Below are 23033 nucleotides of genomic sequence, written 5' to 3'. Positions count from 1 at the left end.
GGAAGACAAGTGTGACATGGATCTCACCGTGTATTCTTGACTGGCCTAGAACTCTCTCTGCAAATCAGGTTGGCCTCGAACTCAGAGATATTCCTGCCTTTGCCTCAAAAGTGCTGAGAGGAAAGCCTGTGGCAACTGCTCAACCCTTAAATGGTTAATTTACTAGCCATTTGCAGATAAGCCAATGGACACTGAGAGTGTTTATGAGTATCAAAAATGCATCTGGTTTTACACCCAGGGTGGAGGTCAGTGGGGGGAAGGTGTGAGGACGGTCAGAAGAAGACTTTCTCTCCCCTCCATAATGGCACTTCCTATCCCGGGCCAACGCTGCCTATTGTTCGTGCAGAGTTATGCTGCCGTCCAGGACACCTGGTCTTCCAGATCTGCCCAGGGGAGGCAGAAGGAATAGCATGGCATCTGAGACTCTGTGAACTTGGTGGAATGGTGAAGTATGCAGCTCAGGTCAAAGCCATATGGCATCTTCCACAGAACTCGGGCAGCATGCAAAGTGCAATTAAATAAATACCCACAAGTCCCCTGTAAAGCAGATGAGAAGGCACCTAGCCCCTCACTGGGGGATTCTAGGCAGGGGCTCTACCACTGAGTCAAGCCCCTAGCCCCCCTTCCATATTTTATTTTGAGACAAAATCTCACTAGTTTGCCTAGGCTGGCCTTGAACTTAAGATCCCGACTCAGCTTTCCAAGACGCTGGAATGAGAGACTTGCACCACGGTGCCAGGCTGCCCATCTGCTTTTTGTCCCTTGCTACTTCATTCTGCTGCCTCTTCTGTCTGTAAATGCTACCCTGGATTGCAGAGCAGAGTCCCATGATCCTCTCTGCAATCACATTTAGTTTTGGTAATGTGTTCAGGTCACCAGGACCTCCAAGAGGCTGTACCAGTCAACTTCCACCACTATAACGGATATCAGAGCTAATAAACTGATCAGTGCTAATAAAAGAGAAATGGTTATTTAATTGTCGCTCTTGACTTCCAAGATCTCAGCCAAGGAGTTGGTGCTATTTGCTATTGGCTGGATGGTAAAACATGGCAGACTGCCTAGTGGACAAAACCCACTCAGCTCATGGCCAGGGAGCAAAAGGGAGGCTGGGGAGGTTGAGTTCCATGATGTCTGAGCAAGTCCCAGCCCTTAGAGACTCTACCCTTTCTTCAGAGAACCACTCCAAGGGTTAAGATTGTAAAAAACACATATGAACTTTCAGGGACCATTTATGTTCCAAACTATGGCAGAATCTGGATGAGAGACCAGCAAGATGAGGACATCACTTTCTGGGCCACTAAGGCAGATTCTGGTCGGAGGTGAGGTACCAGGCAACAGCAGCACCCCATGGTTCTCTTAGCAAGTGAGTCCATCCATCAAGAGATCTTTGTACATTAAACACACATATGATGGAGCCCCCTTTGGCCCACCTTGCCACAGGACTTGGGGAATTTCTCCATGACTTTCCTCCTTTCCTTGTTTCCCCTTTCCTGCCTCTGCCACGCAGTTCTCCAGCGGAAACATGGGGCCTGTCTTGGGATTCATTGACACAAGAGAGAAATGGCCAGATGAGAGCAACTGAGAGAAAGCAATAAAAATACAGACCAGGACCCTGAGGCCTCCGGTGAAGAGCTGGGGAAGCCCAGGCCGGTGGAGGAGCCCACATGAGTTTACTCTGAGGTGGGGGAGCATGGTGTGCGTGTGCTAAGTCACTCCGACATCCAGCGCTGTGGGGGTTCAGCATGTGCGAAGAACAAAGGCAGGGCATTGCTTCTGGAGTACAGGAGTAATACGAATTTATCTGTGAACATTCAAGAATACAGGGAATTTTCTAGAAGAAGATAAAAGCTGCCTGTAATCCGACCAACCTGAGATAAACATTGCTAAATTTTTTATGCATTTCTTTACAGGCCCATGGGCATTTAGATGTATTATTATTTTTGTTGTTGTTCAGACTTGGGATCCTACTACATATAGTTTTTATATTCTGTTTTCTCTCTGTTCTTATTCTTAATATATTGCAAGCATGGCCCTTGTCCTTGATGGTTTTCTCCAAATTTTTTTTTGTAATTTTAAGAATTTGCAGAATTGCCGTTTATGAATAAGCCATATGGTTTAACCACTTCCTTTTGGTAAATATCGAGTTGTCCCTAATTTTTGACAATTTCAGTGGGATTGGGACAAACCTTTCACAGTGGGGACTCGGGTGCCTCTCCGGTCATTTCCATGAGGCAGAATCCCAGGACCGGACGTTCTGTATAGCTTGTAAAGATTTATCCTCCAGTGGGTCAGACTTCCCTGCTGCTGTGACAGCGTACTTGAGAGAACAGTTTATACGAAAGACATGTTTATTCTGACTCAAGGTTCCATAGGCTTCAGCAATGGTCCTTTGGCTCTGCTGATTCTTGGCCTGTGTGAGTAACATGGTAGAAAGGGCCTGGGCACAAAGTCACTCCCTTCAAGGCAGTTGGAAAGGAGAGGAGGGAGAAGCAGAGAGAGAAAGAGTAGCTTCACCCCCTGGCGCTCTCCCTTCACCTCTGGTGTTCCTCCTGGACCCCCAGCTTCTCTTAGTAGGCCTTCCTTCCTCAGTTGCTCTCCAACAGGGCAACAGTTTCTAGAGCCCCCCACCGTGCCCCCAACAAGCTGCTGGGTGTGCAGCAGGTCTCCAGGTGTCTCCCCACCCAACCAATATGACAGCTGAGATTTTCACACCCAGGAAATCTTGGCCCGTGGGACACTTAGGCTTCAGTTCTCACTCGAGGGATGGCCTCTACAAATTTACCTCTTTCACAGATATACACATTTAAAGTTGACTTGTCTTATATGGAGCCCAGTATGTTTTCATAATTCCAGACATGTCTATTTCTTCTCCCAAGAAGAGTTCAGTTCCAACTCCTCACTCTTTCTGTGAGGATCAAGTCCTTGAAGGAGTTTGAGCTAGCGACTGCCCATGATTAGTTCTCCCTTTTCTAATGGGACTGAGGAAAAAAATGCCATAAAGGGTTGAAGTTGAAGCCAGGCCTTGGTGAGTGGGGGTGGGGCGGAGAGGCTTTGATAGCTGAGTCTTATTTTAGTTCAAAATGTAGCCACTTGAGTGAGCCATGGAAGAATATTCGCCTCAGGAAGACCACAGTATCACTTTACACAGTTCCAAAAAAGAAGTTGGGTGACCAAGGGCAAATTATATTTGGTTTTTGTTTTTGCAGAAAATGATGCTCAAGTAACCACAAATACTTACCTACTGAAGGAGTCATACCGACAGCCTTCCAAGATCAGGTCCTCTGATCTTAAGACAAGGTCTGACTCTGTAGCTGTCTGCCCTTGAGCTCATGGTAATTCTCCCGCCCCAGCCTCCTAAGTGCTAGCACTACCACTATAATGGTACAGTGTCCCCCTCTACCCCCAAGTTTTGATTCTTCATTAGGTAAAATAACACAACCCAAATTTGGCTTCCTTTTGCTTTTTAGATACAATGTTGAAATGATCAGCTTGGTCAGGGAGGCAAAGAGGTTGGGTAAAGTCACAAGGCTTAGCTTTCGGGGCAACATGCAGCTTATCACTGCCTTGAGGTGTGTGTGGGGTGCGGTGTGGTGTGGTGTGTGCGTGCGCGTGTGCGTGCGTGTGGTGTAGGGTGTGGTGTGGCGTGTGCACATGTGTGGAGGGGTAGTGTGTGTGTGTGATAGCTTAGATTCCAGAGCCCAAGGAACCTGAAGCTTCATGAAGCTCCAAAAGACAATTCTGGTCTTCAGCATCCCCACACACCCTCTTCTATGGTGCTTTAGGTGTTCACGCACACGGGTGTTCACGCACACATGGGACTCAGAAGCACACCGCGGGCTGGCTGAGTTTGGGTCTGCCGTGATTGGCTCCGTGGTATCCATTAATGCTCGCTGGCATCCTTTCAGAGGGTGTTGGCAGGGTGATAACGCAATTAGCATCTCCTCTTTGACAGAGGATGGGGTGCAGACAAGCTGACTTTGGGAAACTGATGATCACTGGTAATTAGGAGAAGCCCTCGAGGGGAAGACAGGGTTATTTTCACCGTGTACCCGAATGAATGTGTAGCTAACAACTCCTTGGAAACAATTCAGGGTCAAGGCAGATCAGTGCCCCCCCCCCCCGAACCTCTACCCCGTCTCAATCTTTTCTGGGTGGGTGGGTATGGCCATTCTGCACTTACATTTTAGCCAATCTATACAGCCAATACAGCTAGGACCACTGGTGATGTTTCAGGAAACTTATTTAAAATTCAATTTGCACATTGCGACTTTAAGCACTGCTTTTGGGGAAGTGTGTTCCGTGTGACGCAGTATCAGGTCGGGATTATGGACTCTGAGGGAATATGTATAATTTTTATGCACTGTGTTTATTGGCACATTGTGTTAATAGCCAATAAGATGATATTGCCATCTTAATACCGTGTGAATCTCCGTGACTCCGTGGCTAATGAGTGGGACCTCTGAGTGCCTGACTTGAGGGGGAGAAGAAGTGAGAGGGGCTCAGGGGTGTGGGGAAGGCTGTTGGAAATCCAAACGTTGGCTTGGCAGCTGGTGTCCGTGTGGTGCAGAAGAGGGAACCCACAACACAGATGGGGAATCTGGATCTGCTCAGGAACAGAGCCACCCAGGAGGTGCTGACATGCTTGCACAGCAAAATGACCTTCCTTGGGAGAGAGAAAACAATTGCGGGGATATTTAGTTCTCAATTAAATAAAGCCGTGCCCTCTTGATTTGTTTCTAGTGACCCTTCCGCTCCCAGGAACCAGGGAGCTTGCCTTTTGCAGTGCATTTACAGTGGCTTCTAGACACATAACAATGCTGGATGGCTGAGTCTCCAGCTCCGATCCAGTTCCTGGCCGTGGAATGCAGTTCATTGCTTTCAAAGCCTTCAGCTCATATTAAATTATTCATGGGAATTTGATAGGAAACAATCATGTATTTTATACATACATACTGCACGTACTATATAAGTGTGTGTGTGTGTGTGTGTGTGTGTGTGTGTGTGTGTAAACTCCACTCTTAATAAAGGTTTGAATTTTTTAAAAAAAGATTTATTTAGGTATACATGTGTACCTGCCTATCTGATTGTATAACATGTACATGCAGGGCCAACAGAGGTCAGAAGGGGGTGTTAGGTCCTCCAGAGCTGGAGTTACAGGCCGTTGGGAACTGTCTGAAGGGTGGGTGCCGTGAATTAAATCCAGGTCCTCTGCAAGCACAGCAAATGCTCTAAAGCACCCAGCCATCTCTCCAACCCCAAATACATCTTAATAAAGAAGCCCTGAAAACGGAGCTATCTTCAGTTTGAGTGAAGGGCATATGATGGCGACAGTTTGGGTAGCAGATGTAGCTCTGGAATAATATTTTTGTAAATCCAGCCACATCCCCAAATTACAAAACATTTTCACCTAATCACTTGAGGTTTAATTAATTACTTAATTTTTATATTTTGCCATATTTTCATCTTGAATTTGCCTGAGAGTTTTCTTTCTTCTTCTTTTTTTTTTTGTAGGGGTGATATTCAAGTGTGGGCAAAGGAAGTGTGCCAGTGATCCCCAAATGGCTGATGAGGGTGGCGTTGCCATTGGCTCCACTACCCTTTGATGTCCTGGCGACCACATTTTCCTTGTTGACGGAGAAACTGAGATTTGATAAACGAATTTTAGAAGAGGCCATCACTTTGGGATGAGCTTGGGGTACAACAGACTAAACCAAAATAGGGTCACTTTTGCTAAAAGTCTATGCTGCTAAAACTGAAAGTGAGGAAATTAAATGCTAATAGCCCAGGCATGAATGGGCAATTGTAGCTATCAGGACAGGGAAATTCATCTGTTTCAGCTCCTCTAAGGCAAGTGACTCTGTTCAGAAAAGCCCAATATGTTTCTGTGCCGAAGATTAACTTAGAACCTCCAGTGTGGACAAGCATTGTATCCGGAGCCGCAACCCCTGTGCCTCACTGGGGGATTCTAGGCAGGGGCTCTACCACTGAGCCATGTTCCCAACCCTTCACTGGGGCATTCTAGGCAGGGACTCTACCACTGAATCAAGTCCCCAGCCCCCTTCCATATTTTTATTGAGACAAAAGCACACTAGTTTGCCCAGGCTGGCCTTGAACTTGAGATCCCGACTCAGCTTTCCAAGACGCTGGAGTGAGAGACTTGCACCACTGTGCCAGGCTGCCCATCTGCGCTTTGTCCCTTGCTTCTTCATTCTGCTGCCTCTTCTGTCTGTAAGTGCTACCATGGATTGCAGAGCAGAGTGCCCTGATCTTCTGGACCAGACTGCTACACGATTGGGAGTCGGTGTTTGCTAACAGAGTAAAAACTATTCAGTTTAACTCCAAGTTTTTCTTTCTTTGCAGTCACACGGGACAATCTCGAAGAGCATGCGCCGTGGAGCCTGGAGGCCTAAGATTGAGTCTCTCCTGTGCTAGCAGCCAGCTGTGCTGTGAGAATACTGACCTTTCCCTTGGCCTTCGCAGAAAAGTATAGAGTCTTGTCTCCCGGGGCTGGCATTCAGCCAACGCAATGGGCGCGGAGTGGGCAGTCACAGCTGCCCAGTCTTAAGCTTTGCTCAAGATCTGGTGCATTTTTGCTCATTCACCCCAGAGGCCACGTGCCCTGCAGGATCCCACTGCTGTGTGCAAACTGGCCCCCCTTAGCCACACTGACACCTCTCCCGCGCTCTTTCCTTCTCATCGTACGTACTGTGTTTCCTGGGTGCAGAGCTGTAGGCTCTCCTCTGCCCAACCTCTTTCCTTCAGCTTTAGGCCTTTTTTTTTTTTTTTCCTTTCTCCATGCTCCCAAGGGCTTCGGCTGCCCCAGGCAATCCCAAGTGCATCCCGCTCTGCCCTTCTCATTTTATTCTACCGAGCTTGGGATGGGACTGAAGTCCTCATTTGTGCCAAGCAACTGCTTTGCTTCCAATTCACATTCCTGATTCCCACCTGCTCACTCTGGCACCATGCCTCTGTTAAATCCTAGGATTTCAATGCTTCCTTCAAGAAGCCTGCCTTGTTTGCTTCCCAGGTATCCCCGCTCTTGCTTTTTTCTTTCCACTGTACACTTTCAGACCGAAGTCCTATGAGGTCTTCCAGAGTGAGGCTAGGTCCTCCTTTGGGCACCTAACTTTACACCTGGAATTGGATAACCAATATGGCTATACGCAAGATGATAAAAACAACTGCCCGTTTTGAGAGCCTCAGAATATCCCAGTATTGCAGGATCAGGTGTCTATACCAGAGCCTTGCATGATAGCGTATGCTTATCATTCCAGTATTTAGAGGTAAAGACAAAAGGATCAGGAGTTCACATCCATCCTCATCTACATTGAGAACTGAAGGCCAGCTTGTGCTACATGAGACTCCATCTCAAATAAACTACAAAAAGAAAAAAATAGATATTGCCATCCAGGAGTGGGGGTTTGGCTATCGTCTGATGACTGAACGGAAGGAGGTAGATAAGAAAGATGTGACTTACAGCCACCCTTTGACTACCAGGCACTGAGAGAGACACTGCCCAGATGATCAGTTCTGTCTCCTTTGTAGAGACTGGACAGGCAGGGGCTGGCACAAAGTGACAGTGAAGGAGAGGAGAGGGGAGGCTGCCATAGAGAAAATGAAAGTAGATTCCGCTGAGCCTGCCCCACCCCCTTCAAGTCTCAGTTTTCACTGGGTAATTGGACGCCAATACCATAGTCACCTGCTTGTTTCTCCAGCTTCCTTCCCAGGCCCATCTGGCAGTGATTAGCCATCCTGTCCCCACGTGCACCCTCCCATTTGTAGAGTCTCCAAATTTCTTCCTTTAAAAAAAAAATCTGCAATTTAATAACTGTTCTTAGGTGGTTTTCTTTTAAAGAGCCCATGGTGTTTGTAACAACTGCTATGACTCCATTATAATGCAAGAAGGTTTCATTATGAAGGGAGCGCATTTTAAGTCCCCCTACTCCCAGCAGCATAATGTAAGGCTCATTCTGCATGTGGGTGCGAAAGAATCCAGAACAGTTTAGGGAGCGGATGGGAACACTGTTTCTTGTCACAGACCTAATGGAGCTACTGTGGTATTTGTGTTTCTTCCAGGCCCGCCGCTGAACACCAATGAAATATTATGTTTTTTCCCTCAACGCACCTACACCAGTCATCTTTACAGTCAATGAATTCCCCTTCCAGCCCTGCCATTGGAAGTGCTTGCCGTTTCTCGGCCCCTTTCCCTCCCAGTCATTTACCTGGTTCTTGGCAATCGAGGGTCAGCGCCGTGTCTCACTAATGTTCTGTGTAATAGAAACGAGCGTACCCATGTTACTCGCGTGGAAGCCCAGCGAACAGTGGCTGCTGACGTGCAAAGGGCAGATTGAAAGCCTGGCTTTATTTTTTTTTTTTTAATCCTCTTTGTTTACTGGATCTCTACGCTCTAGCATAATCTCTCTTTGTGTTTAAAACCTGCCAGTCTGGTCTGCCAGAGTCCATCAGAGAATGTACTTAGGATAAGGCTGGGAGGGGAAGGTGGGTGCCAGGTTCACTTCTAAGGGGGACCTGGAGGTCCTTGCTTGCCTCTCTGATAATTTTATTCTTCAAGTGAACCAGATTCAGCTGGTTTCAGGGTGCCTTGACGATGTGCAAGAGAATACCCTCACAGGAAGAGGGATTACCCAAACTTCCTTGGAGGTGGGGCTTGCTGAATGTTTAACCCCAGTGGCCCTTTAACACTCTCTTCATTATGCTTCAGTTTGAATTTATGACCTGTCCTAGCATCGCAAGGCTGACACCTAGGTACCAGTCAGGAAGAGGCTGACCTCTGTGAACTGTTTCTGAGCAGGTCACTGCGGCCCTGGGCCTATTTTTCCAGGTAGAACCATCCAGTCTTATTCCTTCCTGTATTGTTTAGATGTGGTCTTGCAAACTTCAAAAGAAAGAGTGAAGCAGCCGGATGCTGTGGGTGGTGGCACACATCTGTAATTCAGCATTTAGGAGGCTGAGGCAGGAGGACTGCAAGTTTGAGGTTAGCCTGGGCTACAGAAATCTTGAAATCTTGCTGCCCTCCCCTCCAAAAAAATCTGCGCCATCTTGGAGACAGCCTTGTGTCAAAGGCCATGGGTTCCGTTGCAGCTTCTTTGTGAGCTTTCTTGTGGCTGATCTGGATGATCTAGACAAGATGACCTGTTCACAGCCGGCCTGAGGTTGAGAGTACCTGGGTGCAGGACTCTGAGGGACGGTGGTGGCTGGGGAGGTGTGTGTGGAGGTTGGCATGGCAGAGCAGGCCTGAGGAGTGTGAGCAAATCGTCACGTGACGCTGAGCTCGGAGTCAGCTCTGTCCCAAGCTGCTTATGTTCCAGCAGAGTCCCCCTGGTGTCAGAGCCTGGAGGTCTGCCCCATTTCCATGGCTCCTGTTTCCAAAGGTGACGTCAGCAGCTGCGGAGTGGGCTGTGCTGATTGACTTCCCAGGATTCTGTGCGGTGTCAACCTTCAGGGGCTGATGGCTGAGTAGGGACTGCGCTTAATGGCTTTGTCCTGAACATTGAGCAGCGCCACTGTGGCTCATCTTTACATTCTAAGCTCCCAGTGCAATCAGGGCTGGCCTTGCCAACTAGGTCTTCCTGCGGAGAGCCCGTGCTCCGAGCACGAACTAGGACTCCAAGAGACCCTGGTGCAGAGCCCGCTACTCGGCTCTCAGTCCATTTCCTGGAACCCAGTGGGAGGTTCTTTTAAAATGGCCCTCGCCTTTGTCTGCTCAGCAGTTGCCTCCTGTCCATGGTGTCCTCTGCTTCCTGTTCACGGCGTCCTCTGTTGGAGGTCCCTCTACGCCACCCAAGATCCCCCTTTTCCAGTACACTCTTAGAACTTTGTGGATTCGGCTTAATGAGACCAGGTGTGACTCCCATTTGCATCTTCTCAGAGTCCCGGCAGAGCCTGGCTTCCTCTCAGGGCTTTATTTCTACATGAAAAGTAGTTGTGGACAGCAGGGGAGGGACACTTCTCCCAGAAGTCCTCCCTGTGGTAAGTAGACACCTCCCTTTGTCATGGCAAAGTTTGCCAGCATGAACTCAAGAGGACAATGTTCTCTGTCCCCAACCTCTGCCCTATCCACGGGTAAGAATCAAGCAAAAATTATCTGGGAATTCAAAGTGTGTGTGTGTGTGTGTGTGTGTGTGTGTGTGTGTGTGATAGTCTGTTTTCCATAGCTGTAACAAAAGACATAAGGCTCGTACTTTGTAGTTTGTGTATCTACCTTACAGGTTTAGAAGTCAAACATCCAAGGTCAGACCTTCTCGTTGCCGTGGCTTCTGGTGAGGGCCTCCTTGGCTGTATCACGTGGTGGTGACAGGAGCATGTTTGAGAGTAGCCGTGAGGTGACAGGAAAGCCAGGGCGCCCAGTAGAGTCCGTTTCTGCTGCTCTGTTCTGGGAGAGAACTCAGTTTTCTTAACGACTGCCTTCACCCACTCAAAGGCAGCTCCCTAGTGATTTAACCAACTCTCACTGGGCTCTGCCCTCTTCCTATCAGCACCCTGGAGGCCAAGCTGCCTGCACTTGAACTGTGGGGAGTGCACTAAAATCCTACATAGACCTAGCATGGTAGCTTGAGGGATAAATGTCTCTCACAGACACATGTGTTTAAATACTTGGTCCCCAGATGGTGGCACGGATGGTGGAACCTTTAGGAGGTGGAGCCTTGCTGGAGGAATTACATCACTGGTGAGGGCTTCGAAGGTGTCAATTTTTTTTTTTTTTTGCTTCCTTTGTGCAGTTGAAAACATGACCAGTCAGTTTCCTGGTCCTGCTGCTTGCTGCCATGCCCTCCCCACCATCAATGGACCCCATCTCCCTGGAAATATCAGCCAAAATAAACTCCTGTTTTTAGATTTTGGCTTCTGGCTGTGGCATTTCATCACAGCAGCACAGAGGTGTTGGGTGCAGGAATCTCACGCTGCATCTCTGTTCTTTTTGCACTCACTCTCACCATCCGTACTTGTTATCTGCCATGGAAGCGGAGGTCTTCGTGGCTCTCACCTCCCGGACCATGCAGGTCTGTGCTCTGGTCCTCGATGAGGACTAGCGTGCAGGTGACGACGGAAGGAGTGGGGCAGAAGTGGAGGGGAATGGCTCTCAGGCTCAGGTTGACATCTGAGAAAGCTGCACAGGCAAGTCACCATCTGTCCTTGGAGAATGGCCTGTCGCATGCCTGGCTGGCCTGGCCTGACCCCTTGTTCTGTGCTTGCCGACTGGAAATGTTCCCTTGAGGCTCTGGAGGTCCTAGTCAGCTGAGCGAGGCCATGCCGGTAGCCCTTTGTGTCTCTGCTCCTCACAGAGGGAAGTGGATTAGTTGCCTTTCATGCCCAACTCAAGCTGAACAGAACACGCCAGTGCTGGCCCATCCTCTACTGAAACTTCTTCCAGGCTAAGGTGGAGGCTACCAAATAGAAAGACTGCATTGTCCCCGCATGAGAGGACATGCTGGCTGCTGTTATTCCTCACAGACAACCCAGGAAGCTTTTCAGGGGCTCTTCTGAGGAGAACGGGGTTTTGTGCCAGTCAGTCTCAGCTTCAGTCAGTGGCTTAGCTGACATAAGCCTGTGGTTTGGTACCACTGTGGTCTTAAGACTTTTAGCAAACTGGGTTAGGATGTGTGCTTTGGGGATTCAGGAGACTGGATCCTCGTCTGTTCCAGCCAGTGAGTATGCTTCCTTCCCTCTGTGAGATCTGTTGTTTGAGACTGGCTTTGTGGGATGCACGATGAATCCTCATCCATTGCACCTCACCACCTCCTGTTGTTCCAGCATGGTGAGAAAACTCCTGGCCACCACGATTAGAGAATGAGATGCTGCTCTTGTGCTTTGAGAAGGACAGGGCTGTCCACCATCAGGATGCATCATTGTAGGTTCATAGCCCTGAGACTAGTGTACACATGAGTTATTGTCACTCTTGGTTCAGAACCATCTACCCATTATCCACCCGTCATCCATCCATCCATCTATCCATCCATCCATCCATCCACCCATTCATCCATCATCCACTCTTCAATCCATTTATCCTTGTATCCGCCTGTGTATGCATGTATCCATCCATATGTTCACTTACCCATTCATCATCCAAACAGACATATGCATCCACCCTCTACTTCATGCACATATGCATTTATCTCTCCCTCTATCTTCATCCATGTATGCACCCATTTACTCAGACTCCCTTCTGTCTATCTATCTATCTATCTATCTATCTATCTATCTATCTATCTATCTATTCATGCACATATCCATGCATCCATCCATCATGTATGTATCTACTCGTCTGTCTCTTCATCCATCAATCCATGTACTCATACATCCTTCCTTCCATGCATACATTCATCTACCGCCCACTCATCCAAGACAATAGCAGCTTAACCGCAACTGCAGAGGGACTATTAGCGGGAAGTTTATTTCCACCCAGTTTCTGGAAGAGAGTGGATGGGTTCTTATATGCCACGAGCATGCTACTTCAATGGCCTTTGAAGGACTATGAAACATCACTAAGACAAGCCCAGCTCCAGGAAGTCAGCAGCTGGACCATGGAAGGAAAAGGAAAAGCTCTCCAAAGAGAGCTTCTGAGTTCACTGGAGGAAACTTTGGCCAACTTAATGAGAACAGCAAACAAAGTTGTGGGGCTGAGTGACTGCTCTGCATTGTTTAGTCTCTTTCATTAATTCCTGCTGCCATTCGGGATACGGGGATGAACAATAGCAGAGGCCTGTACAGATCAATACCAGATTGCTGATACTGCCTATCTGTTCTTGGAACAGATTAGTTGATAAATGGCATGGGCCATATGTTTTGACAGGTGTGTGCCGTACTGCCTGGACCAGGCTGGTTTTGTGGAGCTCCATCCCAGGAAACCAAGAAAGCAGATAGAGTATTTCCTTTCAGTCCAGACACATAGAGAAATGTTTGATTTTTAAGCTATAGGCAATAGATTTCTAGCAAGAGATACAGCTATGAAGAGGGAGAAGGGATGGACTGGGTCCTATGGGTTGCGTTTCATATGGATCTGGTTGCCCTATGGATCTGGGCTTTGTCTGGGTAGAGCAGGAAGAGGTTGATTTTGAAAGCAGAAAACTGGGTGACTGATTTACAGGAGGCAAAACTGCTGGATCCCTGATTGCTGGAGCCACAGAGGGAATCTGGGGACACCGGTCAGCAGAGGATAGGGACAGCATAGATGGGGCTTTGTGCAAGCATTAAGAGACATCCAGGGTGGACGTACAAGACTGGTGTTCCCAGGGCCTCTCTGATTCCCAAATATGTTTAGAGTGATAGATATTTGTGATTCTACATCAAGCCATCTTTCTTTTTATTGTTTTGGTACCTACCTCTCTGAGAGGCCCTGCAAAGTGGGCACACACATAGCCCAGGACCATCAGACACTATGTCCTAGATTGTTTATCTATCTAGCTCTATCTATCTATCTATCTATCTATCTATCTATCTATCTATCTATCTATCTATCTATCTATCTATTTTTATTTTTCAAGACACAGTTTCTATATATAGCTATGGCTGTCCTGGAACTTGCTCTGTGGACCAGGCTGGCCTCAAACTCACAGAGAGCCACCTGCCTCTGTCTCCCAGGTGCTGGATTAAAGGCATGTGCCACCACCACCTGGTGATCCACCTGGTGATGTCCTATTGGGTTTAGCTTTGAGTTTAGTGTTGGCTAAATTTAAGCTGATGTACTTCCCTCCCTTCTCATCCTTTGTGGACTCTGGCAGCTAGCATAGGGTTAGACACCCATGTGATGGTGCGTGAAAAGTGAAGGCATCCAAGGGGCTTCTGGGATCAACAACTCGGGCAGGGTAGGAAACGGGTAAGCAGTGACAACCAGAAGGTTAGATCTGCTCCTGGTCCCCATGACCGTGTCCCGTGGAAGCAGTGAGTGCTCAGAGCGCCCCCAGGAATACAATATCCTGTGTATTTGGGGACATTACAGAGAACAAAGCCTTTAAAGAAGTGACAAAAAATCAAACTTTCCAGCTTCCTTGTGAAGGACGCTGAGACTTCTCCTTAACCTACTTCGCAGAGTGTAAACCGAGGCTTCAGAAGAGATGTGGCTCTCATGCAGCCACCTAAGATAACTCTAGGTAAGCATGTTGTGGCTCACCTCACATGTGGCTAGATCGGTTCTGGGACCATCAGCCATGTGCAACTTTCTTCCCTGCTCTCAAGTCTGGGCCCCTTTCTGCAGCCAAAGAAGGGGCTCTGCATGCTCCTGCAACGGCCCAGACTCCCATGTGGAGCCTTCCCCGAAGAGCTCCTTGCTGGGTGAGAGGCAATTACAAGGGGAATGGTGACCCTGGACTAAGTGCTGGGGCTGTGATGTATGGAATGTCAGCCCTTATAGTTAGACTTGGCTTTTAAAAAATCTCTAACGCCCTCCTAAGAAATGATTTGACATCTTTAAGCTCAACACCGGGCACAAATAAAGCTTATGGCAAAATTAACATAAATCATTAGCATTAATCATGCAGGGTTATTGATAACCCTCTTCATGCATGTATCACAATCCGGGCCAGAGATCCGGCTGGGTGATATTTCTTCCAGCTGTCCTGGCCAACTCCAGCACACACGGCGGCTGAGTGCCTTTCCTTTCCAATTTTCCTCCTTAGCTTGACCTGTCAGAGAGGCCCTCGAGTCCGTCCCTGTCTGCTAACTTCACTCTCTCTCCCTCCTTTGTGTCTCTTGTCTCAAGAAGTCAGATTTCTGGTCGGTGTCAGAATCCATCAACGTCTGTGCCTGTCACCTCCGGTGTGACTCCTGAAAGCAAAATCGTGGGGTGACAATTAGTGATGGGTGGGCTATATTGATCAACCCCAATATGGTAGGCTTCATTTTTACTTACACCACCCCTCTCTGAAGCCGCAAACTGTCCCCTGATCTACATGCCCTGGCATGCTCCTAAGTTACTAGGAGCTGAAGGGCTTCTTCACTCGTCCAGGGTGCTGGGGTGGCGCAGAGCCACTGTGAAAGGAGACTAAGGCAAAGGGCCAAGCTTTAGAATGGCCCATGGCATCTCAAAGTAGATTTCTTTATCCCCTTACTTTTTAATTTTAAAATCTCTTTAAAAGATTTACTCATATGCACTTTATGCATATGAGTGTTTTGTCTGCACATGTTTGTTTACCACATTCATGAAGTTCTAGAGGCTAGAAGAGGGTGCTGGATCCCCGGGAACTGGAGTTGCGTCATGTGAGGGCTGGGGGCTGAGTGGGGTCCTCTGGAAGACCATTAAGTGCTTTTAACTCCTGAGCTGTCTCTCTAGCCTCCTTATTTTCTTTTTGAAGCAAGGTCTTCCTATACAGCCCAGGCTGACCTTGAACTCATAATCCTTCTTGTTTAGCCTTTGGAGTATCTGGACTTTAAATAAGTATCCACACTCCCAGCCCTTAGAGCAGAAGTTCTCAACTTGGGGGTCCAGCGACCCTTTCATAGGGATCAACTAAAGCCATTGGAAAACAAAGATATTTACATTACAGTTTATAACAGTAGCAAAATTAGCAGCTATGAAGTAACAGTGAAAATAATTTTATGGTTGGGGGTCACCACAGCATAAGAAATTGTATTAAAGGGTCACAGTGTTGAGAAGGCTGAGAACCACTGCCTTAGAGGTAGAATTTTTACCAGCAGAACATGCCCTTCCTTTGTTGCAAAGTAAGATGTCAGATTTGATGTTGCATATCTGCCATCCCAGCACCTGGGAAGTGAAAATCGGAGGTTATTCTCAGCTACACAGAACCCTCAAAGCCAACCTGGACTACAACACACACACAGACACCACACACACACACACACACACACACACACACAGAGACACACACATCATCACACCATCACACCATGAGGGAGGAAGGGAGAGAGAGAGACAGAGATAGAGAGAGATTCCATTAATTTGAATCTCTATAGGTCTCCCTAACTACAATGTACCAGTGGTTACATTAATTGAGCTAAAGATGCATAGGCCAGAAGCTACCTGAGGGAAGATCAAGGAAGATTCCTCATAGACGTCAGAACGCACAGGATGTCTTGGTCAAGGTTACTATTGCTATGATGAAACATTGTGACTGAAAGCAACTTGGGGAGGAAAGGGTTTGTTTGGGTCACACATCCTGAATCGCAGTCCAATGAGGAAGCCAAGGCAGAGCTCAAACTGGGCAGGAACCTGGAGGCAGGAGCTGATGCAGAGGCCATGGAGGGGTGCTGCTCACTGACTTGTTCCTCATAGCTCCTCAAGATCAACTTTTAGAGACAGCTGGGAGCACACACATTTGGCAAGACGGTCTGGTCAGAGAGCTCCAGCGATGCTCCTGTGCCCAGCTCACCAGTTCTGGGATTATAGATGTGTGCCACCATGCCAGGTTTTTATATGGGTGTTGGGGATCGGAACTCAGGTCCACACCCTTGTGCAGCAGGCACTTGACCTATGGAGCCATCTTCCCAGCCCTGGATTTCTGTTTCTTTTGCTGTTGTCATCCCATGGATGGCAGAGTTCAGACCCCGAGGCCTCTTAATGCTCAGGTGTAAAGGGAACGTCAACACAGCTGAGAAGAAACATTCCCTGGCGCATGTGCAATGTGGAAGTCGACAATGAACTTCCGTTGTGGAAGTTCGGGACCTATAGGCACATGGTCTTCCATTAGCCACAGACCCATCCATAGTCAGGCAGACTCTCTCTATCACCCAGGTGGGTCCCAAATGCATGGTCCTCCTGCCTCAGCCTCCCATGTGCTAGGATCACAGGTAGACACCACCACTCTTTCTAAGGTTCTCTCTTGCAGCAGAACTTGCCTGATGGTAGATGGCAAAGCCTCCACCCTTTTCTCTCTCTCTCCCTCCTCCCCCTCCCTCCTCGCCTCTCTCTCTTCCTTTGTGATTATTCTCTCCTGGCAGCTTTTGCAGGAATCTTGCTCATTAGCTGTCTCCCCACCCCCACTGCGCAGGGACAGTCTCTGCAAGTGGTACCATCTGCAGTTACGGATAGGTCCCTTAATTTTATGGTTTAAAACACATTTGTTGACCCCTGGATAATTCCCATATCTCAGTCACTTTCGTGTCATGACTCAGGACTCATTCATTAAGCTCAATGCTTCTCAGAGGAAGGGAGGAGGTGGAAATCCCTCTTAAAGATGACAAGCGACATTGTTTAGTTTTATTTCTGTCGTATCCTGGTGCCCGAGTGCCTGCCAGTGACTAAGGGTCTCTCTGGCTAAGGGTGGCTCTTCTTCATGAAGAGTATCATTAAATATGTCATTCTGGACAAATCTGGTCCAATATATCTGAGCTGTCCCCACGCTGACCCTGGTTCTGCTTTGTCAATGGATGTCTCAGTGAAGACACACCTGTTTTGAGGTAGGAGGTGATGGGGGCAGGGTGAGGGCAAGATGAAGCTCAGATTCTTGGTTCGGACTTGTTGGCTGGTTGGTGTGGGACTCCTCCCGTGGTAGCTTCTGTTCTGGGCTTGCTTGCTGTCTCAGATGTGCTCATCACAGATCCACCTTAATGCCTTTTACCAGCAAATTATGTTTTAGAAATGATGATTTGTACTGTATACCCAGACTAAGCTTTTTAAACAGTCTTGAAAGTCTTCTCCCTCCCCGCAGTATCCCAGAAATGATGTTTGCATTTGGAAAATTGAAAACATGCCTTCCCCCCATCCCACCGTAAATCACCCCAACAACTCTTTCAAAGTCTGAGATTTGGGAATGACCTACAGAGAGCAATGTTCTGTCTTGACTATCAGTATGGAGGCGGTAGTGGTGGTGGTGGGGTGGGGGCTCATGAGCCCTCACCCCCAACTGAGGAGTTATTGGCAATTTATGGCTTCTAGGGAAGGGAGATTCCATTTTAAGTGTGTGTGGCCCCTGGTAGATCAGCCTTGTTCCAATGGACAAGCATCCCTGGCTGTATGTACAGTACAAACTGGAGCAGGTGTTTATAATTATAAATATATTATATTTATAATATAATAAAATATTATATTTTATTAATATAAAATAAAAATAATATATTTTTATTAAAAAACTAAAAAGAGGGGAAAAAAGAGGCGAGGGGAAGAAGGTGAGCATGGGTGTGGAGGAGTTAAAGATGAATATAATAAAGATACATTGTTGTGTGATATTTTGATTGTGTTCTGACAAATAAAGCTTGCTTGGAGTCAGAGGGTGGAGCCAGTCACTACCTTAATGGTGTGGAGGTCTGTAGAAGGAGAGGAGATAGGAAGAAGTAAGGCGGGACAGAGAGAGGATCTCTGCCCTTTTGGACGGAGGAAAGGTGGAGCTCCGAAGCGACTGGAGGCTGCTTCCTCTTCTCATCTTCCAGGTTTTTATCCTAATATTTGACTCCCAATTTTTACTGTTAAACATTAATTAGATTAATGCTTCAATAAAATTTCAATTTTATGAAATTCTCAAAGAATTTCTAAAAATACTAAAAGCAACACAGCTTTGATGGCTTCATGTGGTTAGATATTACAGTTGCATCTTAAAGGCAGCCACCAAATTCACCACCTCACCAAGAAAGTCAAGTTGCACTCAGTTCCAGCCTTGAAGAATGTAATAAAAGCCCCCAGGGCTGGGCGTGATGGGACTCAAAGCAATTCCAGCCCTTCAGAGGCTGAGGCAGGAGGATTGCAATTTTGGGGCTAACCTGAGCTGTAGAGCGAGTTCCAGGATGGTGCATTCCATAGTGAGACCTTGTTCTGGAAGGGAGGGGAAAGCATTCCAGGGTCACATCCATTTAAGAGCAGCAATGATTTATACACAATAAATCATGAAGATACATACACACACAGAGACACACAGAGACACACACCTCTACTTCCCTGAACTGGCTCAACACACAAGAGTCCCCAACTACATGAACGAGATTTTCCTTTAAGGGAGCCACACCTCCCAACAAACAGTGATGAACTTAAGTAAGTGCTTTGACAATCCACCTGCTGTCTTTAGATCAGGGTCCTAGGACAGCATGGCTTCAATAGCGTTGGGATTTCAGGGTCCGTGTTATTCTGCTGCAATAAACTCATGTGTTCCATTAACTCGGGCTGCAGTGGTCTGCCCATATCACCATCCTGGAAACGGGTCACTCTTCTGAACTGGGAGTCTTCCCATCCCTGCCTGGCTGCTCAGCCTCAGCCCCAGGCCTTGAGAGAACCAGGATGTCACTGCCTTGGGAGGTTGAGCATCCCTTAACTGGGTGTGTACATGTCTGCCTTGGAGCCTGGGGAGCTGAGGTCCCCAAAGCAGTGTGAAAGGAGCTACTGGGGATGTTTGGGAAACAAGTCGGACCCTTTATTTATGCTTCTTTGAAAACAGTCGATGTGTTTTGATGATTTCTGAAGAGTTTAAAAACAATATTCTTAATTGCTATGAGTAATTTCAGAGCTCATTAATGTAATAAATCTCTAGAGGGAAATATTCTTAGTTAACGATCAGCATAAAATCGGAGAGCCTGGAAGAGCAAGTAGGGACTCCAGATTGTCCTAAGAAGGAAGGAGAAAGGAGAGGGAACAGGAGAGGGCCTGTTTGTCTATGGTGCATACCAGCAACTGAGAGCTGATTGGTGGCCCCTTGAAACTGGGCGGGGACTTCCCTCTGACATCAGTGTTACTTAGACTCAAGATCACTAGCATCATCACCCAGGAGATTTTGTGGTTTGGGGGACCTCGGATTCCAGCTTGGTGGATTTTGTTTACCATTAGAAAAAGAATTCCCTGTGAGTCACAGGGAAGCTCCTACAAGCTGGTATTGAAACCCAAACTTATCCCTAAGCCAGAATAATGTCCTAAATCTTGAAGTCCCTGAGGCATCCCTCCCTTGATCAGCCTCATGTCAATCAAAGGCATCTCTACCCGGTTCTTAGTTTTCTGCTGTGGTGAGATAGCTGTCATAACAACGTGAGGGAGGGAGGGCTTATGTGGCCTCCTGTTTTCAGAGTTTGGTGTCTAGTCATGTGACTCCGTGAGTGAGTGTGTTCAGAGAGAGCATCAAGGCAGAGAGCACATAGCTAAGCCAAACCAGCTCATTTTCTAGTGTACAGGAAGCAGAGAGGGGCCTGGGGACAGGTCACCCCCTCCTAGGGCACATCGTCAGGTAACCGACTTCCTTCAACGAAGCCTTCATCCTGTGCCTTCCACCACTTCGCAATAATGAGGCTTATTTCAGCTGAGAGTTCATCATCTCAGAGAAGTTCAGGCTGCAGGAAGGTGAGGCAGCCGCTCAAATCACATCCACAGCCAAGAGCAGAGAGCAATGGATTCACACGTGCATGCTAGATCTCAGCTTGCTTTCTCACTCCTGCGGCTCTGGTCCTGCCAACAATGAAGATGGGTTTTCCCACCTCTGTTCCCTAACATACTCAGGGTAATTCCTCGCAGGCCTGTCCGAAGGGCAATCTATTCTGGACAATCTCCCACTGAGATCGCCTTCCAGGTGATCGCAGATTGGATCATGTTGACAATGAAGACCAAAGATCACAAGAAATTATACAGCAGCTCCCCTTTCACCTTGTGGCCACCCAGGTCTCCCTGCTCAGCAGGGCGTCTTTAGGTCCCAGTTTGGAGGAGTGACCCGTTTCCAGGATGGTGATCTAGGCAGACCACTGTAGCCCGAGTTAATGGAACACATGAGTTTATTGCAGAAGAATAACACGGACCCTGAAATCCCAACGCTATTGAAGCCATGTTGTCCTAGGACCCTGATCTGAAGACAGCAGGTGGATTGTCAAAGCACTTACTTAAGTTCATCACTGTTTGTTGCGAGATGTGGCTCCCTTAAAGGAAAATCTCGTTCATGTGGTTGGGGACTCTTGTGTGTTGAGCCAGTTCAGGGAAGTAGAGGTGTGTGTCTCTGTGTGTATTGTGTATATATGTGTCTCTCTGTGTATGTGTCTTCATGATTGTATGTGTGTATATGTTTGTGCTGTGTTGTGTGGTCTGTGTGTGTCTGTGTGTGTACGTGTGTCTCTCTGTGTGTTTCTGTGTGTGTGCCTTTCTGTGTTTGTATCTCTGTGTGTGTATGTGTATTCTGTGTTGTGTGTGTCTGTGTATCTCTGTGTGTGCATGTGTGTCTTTGTGTGTGTATGTCTGTGTGCATGTGTACATGTGTTTCTGTGTGTGTATGTGTGTGTATACATGTGCTTTTAGTTTAGCAATGGCTTCTCAAGGTACAGGCAAGAAGGGGAGGATTGGTTTAGGTGAATTCCAGAAGCTCAGTGTTCTGTGACATTAATCACAGTAGACTTTGGTGAGAAAGGTCAGCTTCATCTAAGGGTGGCCTGGCTCAAAAATTTCACCTTCTAAGTTGAACATGGGATAGCTGTGAGGAGGCAGGGGGAGAAATTATGAGTTTGGTGCCAATGTTGGCTGTATAATATAATGAGTTTGAGGCTAGCCTCGACTACACAGAGATACTCTGTCTTAAAAAATTAATAAATGTAATGCGGTAGCAGCAGTGTGGCCGGCAGAAGTGCATATCCATAGGCCCCTCTGTCCGCATCATGCCCTTCATGTTCTCCTGGTCTCAGAGTCACAGAGAACCTGGTGACTTCACTTCTATCTTTATAATAAAAGATTTTATTTTTATTTTATGCTTATGAGTGTCTGCCTACATGTATGTCTGTGTACTATGTGTGTGCCTGATATCCGAAGTCAGCAGAAGAGGGAATTGGACCCCCTAGAACTGGAGTTACAGACAGTTATGAACTGCCATGTGGGTGCCTGGAACTGCTCTTGGGCTCACAAGAGCAGCAAGTACTCTTAACTGCTGAACCATCTCTCCAGCCTGAACCTCCTTCTTCTTGTCTCTTTTTGGTGACCTCCGGGTTCCGTGGCAGAAGTCTGACAGTGGGCAGGGTACTTCCACTTCATGAGCCAGGTAACAACTGTCCCAGGAAGCTGAGGGGCAAGATAACTGGGGTGGAGACTCCACAATGGGGACCCTTCTAGGTGGTTTTCATCTGCTCTGGTCCTAAAGTAGGAGACTCCCCATGGGATCCAAGAAGCAGGGTCACCACAGGACACCTCCAGCAGCTGCAAAAGAGTATTGAAAACCCCACCCCCACCACAGGGAAATGATGAAGCCAGGGAGCAGGCACGACCTCAGTAAGTAGGGTATCTTGGCTGTCTGCCCTTTCGTTGCCCCGTCAGTATTGCCTGGGACCCAAAGGAAAATAAAGAGGAGGGGTAATGGTTCTCCTCTTTAAATAAAGTCTAGAATAAACTTCCAGCTCTAGGCTAGCTAAAGCTTGTTGCCCAGGTTTGCTCCAGACCATGCTCTAGGCTGGGTTTTTGAACCAGGATATAGCAGTCATGTTGATGTGGCTGGAACAACGGAAGTGGGGGAGAGTCAGAATGAAGGGTACGTTTGTGCTTCATTCTGCTTCTGCTAGCAGCCAGCACACAGCCTCTGATAGCGCCGTTTAGTTGTGTTGAAGTCTTCTTGCAGGGAGATATGTCACTGTAGTATATGAATTATCCATGCGACTGGGAAGCATGTTTCTTAACTTTCTCTATTCGAAGCAAACTTATGTGTTTTTTCCCCTCTTGTAAGCCTAGGGAAAAAAATCCTAACCTCTCAGACAGTGACATTACTGTCACCTGCTTAAAATAGTATGACGTTCTTCAAGTCTGAGAATACTCTCTAGGGCTCTCTGTTTTCTGTGAAAGCATTTATTTCAGTCAAAATACTTCATGTTTTTCTCCATCCCGACATTTCACCAAAAAGGAGCGGCAAGACGATATAGCAACTTTAAACTACCATGCCAGAGCTAACAGAATGCGCTCCTCGCTCCACGGAGAAGCCCTGTCTCCTTGGGTCATGTCAGAAGCCTTGAGGGGAAGAATTGGCTTCTCAGCAGCCCTGGGGGCTACTCATGTCTGGAGGATCTGGTCTTGTCTGGGGATGGGGCTCCAGGAGATGGGAGGGTACCATCAGGGAGATGGATGAGGGCTATAAGGAGCTAGATGGAGCCCCAGGAAGCTAGGCAGAGCTCCAAGAAGCTGTGTGGCTCTCTAGGAG

At 47.6% G+C, this 23033-nt stretch overlaps 1 pseudogene; it reads right to left on the bottom strand.

The window, feature by feature from the left end:
• LOC125409688 (keratin, type I cytoskeletal 18-like) overlaps window positions 1-23033 on the bottom strand; it is a 59392-nt pseudogene that overhangs the window by 24796 nt on the left and 11563 nt on the right.

Source organism: Myodes glareolus, chromosome 1 (genome assembly GCF_982192425.1).
Source record: "Myodes glareolus chromosome 1, mMyoGla1.1, whole genome shotgun sequence".
NCBI lineage: Eukaryota > Metazoa > Chordata > Mammalia > Rodentia > Cricetidae > Myodes > Myodes glareolus.
This window is presented reverse-complemented; position numbering and strand designations above follow the sequence as displayed.